Raw genomic sequence first — 9,090 nt, 5'->3', positions numbered from 1 at the left:
ACGAACAAGGGTAAAGTAATCACTTTTTTAGATAACAACACACATGAAATGCTGGCGGAACTCAGCAGATCAGAGAGCATTTACAAACAAGGGTAAAGCAATCACTTTTTTAAATAACAACACACACGAAATGCTGGCGGAACTCAGCAGATTAGGGAGCATTTATGAACAAGGGTAAAGCAATCACTTTTTAAAATAACAACACACACGAAATGCTGGCGGAACTCAGCAGATCAGGGAGCATTTACGAAGAAGGGTAAAGCAATCATTTTTTAAAATAGCAACACACACAAAATGCTGGCAGAACTCAGCAGATCAGGGAGCGTTTACGGAAAAGTGTAAAGCAATCACTTTGCATAGTCTGTTCTCCCTTCTATGCTCTTGCTCTTTCATTGATCCTGTTTACTGTTACTGTTCTGTACATTTGCTGAGTATGCCCCCAGGAAAAAGAATCTCAGGGTTGTATGTACTCTGATAGTAACTTTTACTTTGAACATTGAAAACCATTTTTGATTCTGCGTCTTTCATTGTGCTAAGCATAATTTGACTGGTATTTTCTGGTACTGGTATTTCTGCACAGAGCCAATCTGTACGAAGTCCAAGCATGGGTTAAGCAATTGTAAACACAAAATTCTCTGCAGATGCTGGGGTCAAAGCAACACTCACAACACACTGGAGGAACTCAGCAGGTTGGGCAGCATCCGTGGAAATGAACAGTCAACGTTTCGGGCCGGAACCCTTCGTCAGGACTGAAGAGGGAGGGGGCAGGGGCCCTCTAAAGAAGGTGGGGGGAGGGTGGGAAGGAGAAGGCTGGTAGGTGTCAGGTGAAAAACCAGTGAAGGGAAAAATAAAGGGGTAGGGGAGGGAAAGCAGAGAGGGGATAGGCAGGAAAGGTGAAGAAGGGATAGGGGGAAGCACAATGGGTAGTAGTAGGAGGCAGAACCAAGAGGGAGATGATAGGCAGCTGGAAAAGGGGGCAGAGTGAAACTGGGATGGGGGAAGGAATTTACCGGAAGTTGGAGAATTCAATGTTCATACCAAAGGGCTGGAGACTCCCCAGACGGTATATGAGGTGTTGCTCCTCCATCCTGAGTTTAGCCTCATCATGCTCATCATGGCAGTAGAGAAGGCCATGTATGGATATATCTGAATGGGAATGTGAAGCAGAGTTGAAGTAGGTGGCAACCGGGAGATCCTGTCTGTTGTGGCGGACGGGGTAGAAGTGCTCGACAAAGCGATCCCCCAATCTGCGTCGGGTTTCACTGATGTAGAGGAGGCCACACCGGGTGCACCGGATGCAATAGATGACCCCAACAGACTCACAAGTGAAGTGTTGCCTCACCTGGAAGGACTGTTTGCGGCCCTGAATGGTGGCAAGAGAGGAGGTGTAGGGACAGGTGTAGCATTTACGCTCTCAGGGATAAGTGCCGGGTGTGAGATCCATGGAGAGGGACGTGTGTTCGGTAGATCAGGGAGTGGTGGAGGGACCAATCCCTGTGGAAAGCAGAGAGGGGTGGAGAGGGAAAGATGTGCTTAGTGGTTGGGTCCTGTTGAGGGTGGCGGAAGTTGTGGAGGATAATGTGCTGGATCCGGAGGTTGGTGGGGTGGTAGGTGAGGACAAGGGGAACTCTGTCCCTGTTGTGGTGGTGGGAGGATGGGGTGCGGGCCGAAGTGCAGGAAATGGAGGAGATGCGGGTGAGGGCGTCATTGATTACGGCAGAAGGGAAACCACGATCCCTAAAGAAAAGGACATTTGATATGTCCTGGAACAGAAAGCCTCATCCTGGGAGCAGATGTGGAGGAGATGGAGGAACTGGGAATAAGGAATGGCATTTTTGATGTGGCGGGGTGGGAAGAGGTATAGCTGAGGTAGTTATGAGAGTCAGTGAGTTTATAGAAGATGTCAGTGGACAGTCTGTCTCCAGAGATGGAGACGCAGAGATCGAGAAAGGGGAGAGAAGTGTCCGAGATGGACCAAGTGAATTTGAAGGCTGGGTTGAAGTTAGAAGCAAAGTCGATGAAATTGACGAGTTCAGCTGGGGTGCAGGATGCAGCACCAATGTAGTCGTCAATGTAGCGAAGGAAAAGTTGGGGAGCAGTACCAGAATAGGTTTGGAACACAGACTGTTCCACATAACCAACGAAGAGGCAGGCATAGCTGGGGCCCACGCGAGTGCCCATAGCTACACCCTTGGGCTGAAGAAAGTGGGAAAAGCCAAAAGAGAAGGTATTAAGTGTGAGTACCAGTTCCGCCAACCAGAGGAGGGTGGTGTTGATAGGGAATAGGTGAGGTCTATTGTCCAGAAATTAGCGGAGGGCTTTGAGGCCTTCCTGATGGGGAATGGAGGTGTATAAGGATTGGACATCCATAGTGAAAATGAAGCAGTTGGGACCGGGGAACTGGAGTCATTGAAGAGGTGGAGGGCATGGGATGTATCCCGGATGTAGGTGGGGAAGGACTGAACTATGGGTGACAAAATTGGATCTTGGGGAGGAGGTAAAACCGAGCAGTGCAGGGAGTGGGAATTCTGAGCTTCGTGGCTGAGGATGGAAGGTCTCCGGAGTTGATAAGGGCTGTGATGGTACGGGAGACAATGGTTTGATTTCCTTCTTCACCTTTCCTGCCTATCCCCCCTCTGCTTCCCCTCCCCCACCCCTTGATCGTTCCCCTTACAGTTTTTTCACCTGGCAGCAACCTGCCTTCTCCTTCCCACCCTCCCCCCCAACCTTCTTTATAGGGCCCCTGCCCACTTTCTCTTCAGTCCTGACGAAGGATCTCGGCCCGAAACGTTGACTGTTCATTTCCACGGATGCTGCCCGACCTGCTGAGTTCCTCCAGCATGTTGTGCATGTTGCTTTGACCCCAGCATCTGCAGAGAATATTCTGTAACAATTCGTTACTCCGCTGCGAAGTCTCTTTGAGGTATGCCTATCCTGAAGAAGTTTAAATCTTCCCTTTGGGAGTTCAGTGACACCCTCTCTCACTGTTCCCTCTCGGTCATCTCTGCCTTTCTCCAACTCTACGACCACATCCTGACCCAGACCCTCCACCACAGCCAAGTCTCCTTCCTGGGAATGTGTCTCTGCCACCATCTTGTACTGCAGGTATTCCAGCTCCAGTTCCAGGCCTCCCAGTTCGGGCCCAGCAAGGGTCACAAGTACCTCCATTTTATTGACCACTGCTCCCGCCGGATTCTCCGTGCCACACTCACTGCAATGCGGAGATGCCTACGGGCCCTGTCCCTCCCTCTGCCATCACTCCGGGCCTCGCTTTCCACCGACTGCCTTGGACCTCTCATACACTTCATTCTCCGCCAGATTCACGCCTCCAACCGCCGTTTCTTCTCTTTCCTCATTCTCTTTCCTCACGTCCAAGAAGGACCACAAGCTCGCTCGTCTGGAGCCCACGACGACGACCACATCCAGCCTGGATCCCGACCGCTCGGACTTCGACTCCTCAGGCATTCGGCAGGCTGAAGACCCATCCGCCTCTGACTCTGACCCCGAATGGAACCACGGCCTCCTAGACATGGGCACCAGCCCTCAGCGGGCCACAGACTCACTCGCTTCCAACTCCGACCTCAGTTCTGACGCCCTGCAGGCCACAGGCTCCGCCAGATCTAGCTCGGACCGAGGTCCTGACCCTCTCCAGACCGGGACCACTCTTACTGCCACTAGGTCCTACCGATCATCTTATTCCTCCACCACCCTCTATCCTCCCCGTGACTCCCAACCTTCCCTCTACCCCTCATCCCCCTCCATTCCTCTGATCCCTCATCCCTCCCTAACTCCGCTGTCCCTGAACATCCCAACCCCCCTCTCCCTCCTGAGACCTCCCACTCTTTATCCTCCTTTGACCCCAGCCCCAACCCTTTCCTTGTCTTCACCATCCCCTCTCTGAGGCAGAACGTTCTGTCCTCAGCAAGGGCCTTAAATGCATCCAATGACTTAGCCTCCACAGCCACACATGGCAACAAATTCCACGGACATACCACCCTTTGACTAATGTGATTTCTCCACATCTCTGTTCTTTCAATCTTGAAGTCCTGCTCTCTTTTCCTAGACTCCCCTACCATAGGAAATAACTTTGCCATATCTAATCTGTTCAAGCCTTTTACCATTTGGAATATTTCAGTGAGATCCCCCTCTCATTCTCCTGAACTCCAGGGAATACAGCCCAGGAGCTGCCAGACGTTCCTCAAATGGTAACCCTTTCATTCCAGGAATCATTCTCATGAATCTTCTCTGATCGATGGGAGAAGGCAGCTGAAATAGTCTGGCATGGACTTAATGGGCTGAAGGGACTGTTTCTGTGCTGCACTTTGCTCAGACTCTGACACTATCTGAGAACCTGCCGAAGAAGCTAGTTTTATTTTTACATGTATATTCAATATTGATACTTTTTCATGTGAGATTACACCAATGAGGAAATGCTTTTATCCTGGAAGTTGAAGACAGATACAAAAGACGAAAGTATTTTTGAAAAACAAAATTCCACTGGAAAATATTGTGGCTTGTGTAACGTAGTATCCTTCTTTGATGGTAGGATGGCATAGAGGATTCATTACTCATTTAAAATGCAGTGTCTGACGTATTTTGCAAACAGGGTTTCGTCCACCATCAGCATTGGTTGTAAAAACAAAATACTGTATTTTTGTTGCTGATTGGAAGAATATTATATCAATAAAGTATCTCATTCAGAGCTTTAAAGTAACTTTATTTTTCATAAACACCTGTAACATTAAGTTTAGCCTATTATACCTATAACATGTTGAAACCTAAAGATTGACTATCTATTAAAGCAATACAGTACTAAAAAAACATTAGTAACTAATGGAATCTAAGGAGTCTGAGGGCCTGAGGGAAATGCAGGTCACATAGAGGAAACAAGCAGCAAAAAGTTCTGACATGGGGAGGTGCCTTTGACCTTCGGCATGGAGTAGGGGTGGACTTGGGGGCTGCTGTTGGAGACCGTGAGGGAAGTGGCACCCTCTCTCCCTAACGCTCTGCCATGACACACTCCTAGATGGATGCTAGACCAGCTGCTCTCTCTTGTTCATGCTGCAGCCTCTCTGCTTTAATATGTAGAGGTCATGGATCCAATGCCAGGCCTCGTTGGTGTCGGAGGCCACCAGATCCAAGTTCTTCCTCATGCCCTTAAATACGACTGTGAAACAGCGGTCAGTGGGTATCTCCGTGGCGTACCGCTGTACTCCCTCCGTCTGGCAACCGTCTCAACTCCTTGATGTTGTTGATCGAGACTGCAAGGGGTCGGGTGGGGGGAGAGAGTAAAACAGCAGCAGAGATCAGAACAAGAGATTCAGTCACAGATTCACAAGCACAAGAGATTCTGCAGAAGCTGGGAATTCAGAGTAACACACACACAAAGTTACTTATTCACAGCACTTTACCGATTTAGAGATAATCTGTGGGACTGGCCCTACTGCCCCAAAAAGCCACATCGCCGAACACCCCACCTACTTAACAGCAGCCTAATCACAGAGGAATTTACAATGACCGATCAGCCTTCTTTGAACAGCAGAAGGAAACCCACACGGTCACAGGGAGAATATACAAACTCCTCACACACGGCACTGGTATTGAACTTTGAATTATTACCTGCCCACTCCCCACTCCCCCATCCCTGGCAGAGCAGCAACAACATCACACTAATCACTCTGCTATTGTGGTGCCCTAAAATGCTGGAGGAACTCTGCAGGTCAGGCAGCATCTATGGAGAGGAATAAAGAGTCAACACTTCAGGCCAACATCCTCCATCAGGATGAGTCCTGCAGACGGGTTTCAGTGTGTGTGTGTGTGTGTGTGTATATATATATAAACAGATATGGATGCTGCCTGACCTGCTGAGTTTATTCTGCATTTTTTGTGCGTTGTTCTACCATCTGCAGAATCTTTTGTGCAAAGGCATTATTGTGTTGCTAAACCATAGAAATTAGGGTTGTGAGGTGTGGGGCTTTAGGTTTCTGCAGCTCCTGCTTGATGGATATGACTCATGTCATGTTTATGGGAAACCTGGATGAACAGAGAAATGGAAATGAACCAGAAGGTTAGGGACAATGGAGCTTAGGAGGAGCATATTGTAACATATGGGTCATATTGTCTGAAAGTTCTTCCTCCTGTGGAATTGGACAGTTGTTTTCCTGAGCAAAACACACACGCGCACATGCGTGCGCCCACACACACACACACACACACACACACACACACACACACAAAATCAATGCTGGAGGAACACAGCAGGGCAGGTGAATTGTCCTGTGATGTGGCTGGTGTTAAACAGGCGGACCGCTGGGTGGTGGGGCCTATTGGGCCAGAAGAATCTGTCTGCACTCCATCTCCAAATAAAACAGAATCAATAAAAGATAGAATCCAGGTCACTGGCGCAATGAAGCAGTAACTCTACTGGCCTCAGCGTGGTGCTTTACCAGGAATCAAGGACTAGTCCCTGCACTTGTTGGTGGCCAAGGCGATTTTTTAAAAACTGTTAAAAAATATGTTTGCTGCCACACCATCCCTCCAAGACCTGTCAACACTCACACATTTGGCTCCTGGCTGACTTCAGGATCTTTTTGGAACTGTACCACACTGTCCAACAGTCTTCTTGTAGTTTGTAAGAGCGGGCATTCATCCGTGAGCTGCCTTTGATCTTTTGCATGTGACTACCCTTGAGCATGGCTTGAATATCGTCATCCTTGATGAGGCCTTGGGAGGAACATAGAGGACACATCAGATGGAGTGATGGCAGAGGGGAAGTGGAGGGTGGGAGGAGTGGGTAGTGAAGGGGAAGTGGAAGGGAGGGATGAAGTGATGGAACAGACAAGTGGAGAGTGAGGATCTGGTGAGGCAGGGGAAAGTAGTCAGGAGTTAGGAAGGTAGGGGAGAGCAGTGGAGGACAGAGGAAGGGTGTTAATGGGTAGGAGAAGGGAAGGTATTGCAATGAGTGGGATAGAACACCAGAGCACACTACAGGCCCTTCAGCCCACAGTATTGTGTCAAACTTTTAACCTGTTCTAAGATCAATAGAACCCTTTCCCCAGATAGAGCACTCCTTTTTTTCTATCATTCATGTGCTCTGTACAGGTATTTCTTAAACGTCCCCAATGTATCTGCCCCTACCACCACCCCTGGGGTGATTCCACACACACACCACTCTCTGTGTACACTCCCTGCTATTTGCAATTCCCACCCTGGGAAAATCTCTCTGGCTGTCCACTTGGTCTATGTTTGTTATGACCTCGTACACCTCTCTCAAGTCCCCTCTCATCCTCCTTCACTTCAAAGAGAAAAGCCCTCGCGTGCTCATCCTGTCCTCATAAGACTACATGAGGATAAGTTAAACTAGTCCAGGCAGCATCCTGGTGAATCTCCTCTGCACAATCGATACGAGGAAGGGTGGAGATTGGAAGCTTTCAATTCAACTTGGAGGAAATCCATGGTGTCTTGGGGAGAATGTACAAACTCCATACAGAGAGCAGTGGAACTGCACCCTGATCGGAGATTGCTGGCCCTGTGGAGCGTTGCACTAACTGCTTCTCCACTGTGCCGTGCCAGTGGCAAGGGGAGTGAGATAATTAATGTGGGTGGGAGTCTGCATGTAAATAAAGGATCTGTAAGGTCATGACGTGTCATCGAGAGATCTGCACAGAAACAGGTCCTTCGACCCAATATTTCAATGATGTCATCTGTACTAGCCCCAGAAATCAGCATTTGATCGGTAGCCTTCTACAACTTGGATATTCCAGTGCCCCAAAGTCTTTGAAACACAGCTCCCTTCATATAAAAAAAACAATACAGCAATTGTGCCTATACATTTATTTTTACCTTCATCGAATTCACAAGATTGTGAATTCCAGCCTTCTGTGTTTCCTCCATGACCAAACAATTCCTCTTTCCATTTCCCTACTTTTATTAACCCATCTTCAGGCACCGGTTCCCTACCACTCTTGACCACTTGCGCATTGGTGAAGTCACCCGACTTACCCCACAGCCTCTCTTTGTCGTTCTGCTCCTACTGATCTCTGATGGTTCCTTTGCCCTCGCATCCATTTTCCTCCCTCTTACCCTCTCCATTCCAGGGTTCGTCCACTGGGCTTAGCTCCAGTTCAGTCGCCTCTGTTTGGATATGCCCAAGAGCCGTTCAGGACTTAGTATTCGATCTGACAGTCCCTGTGACGTGATCCCCTGCTCGTTTCCTCCATCCCCTGATTCTATACTCCTCTCCTTCATATTCTGGCTTCTAACCTCCAGATACACAGTGTTGATTCTCTTGACCGGTGGTCCAGAGCGTGCAGCAAAGCCCCCTGGCTTCAATTCTTCAGAGTTAGGCTTCACTTCGAAATTTACTGGCTGGGCTGTGCCGATTACGCGCTTGGCCTTCATAGTGTGGGGGCGCTTCTTCGCAAACTTCTGGCAGGCCCACCAGCCGATGATGGTGACAGCAATTCCCATCAACAGGCCAAGGACCACCAGCCGGAATAGTTCACTGAGTTCCATTGACTTCGTTCGTGATTCCAGGAAAATGTTGTGTCAGCAGCCTACCGATTCAAGGAGACTAGCCTCTCCTTGAGTTCTCAGATGAACTGCTCTCAGCCGGCAGTTTCTTGTGGTCAGGTTCCGGATCATAATGACTTCACAATCTACCTCATTATGATCAAGCATGTGACTGCAGGAAAATACAGGTTGTTATGGACACAGAAGCACATCACAGTAAACATCCCAGTAAACATCCCCTCCTCCTTGGACTCTCTACATTTCTCACTGCCTCAGTAAAACAGCTGGAACAATCAAAGACCCCTCCTATATTCTGTATTATGCCCTATCTCATCAGGCAGGAGATAGCAAAGCCCAAAAACACTTTCCAACAGGCTTGAGGATAACTTCTACCCTGTCCGTCATTGAATTTAGGACAGACACAGTAGGAACAATTAAACTCTTAGATAGGCACATGAATGAGGGAGAGATTGAGGGCCATGTAGGAGGGAGGGTTACATAGATCTTAGAGTAGGATCAAATATCAGCAGAATATTGTGGGCTAACTGGCCTGTACTGTGCTGTAATGTTCTATGTTCT

Source organism: Mobula hypostoma, chromosome 3, assembly GCF_963921235.1.
Source record: "Mobula hypostoma chromosome 3, sMobHyp1.1, whole genome shotgun sequence".
NCBI classification, from domain to species: domain Eukaryota; kingdom Metazoa; phylum Chordata; class Chondrichthyes; order Myliobatiformes; family Myliobatidae; genus Mobula; species Mobula hypostoma.
The sequence above is the reverse complement of the archived record's forward strand: the minus strand, read 5'-3'. Positions refer to the sequence as shown.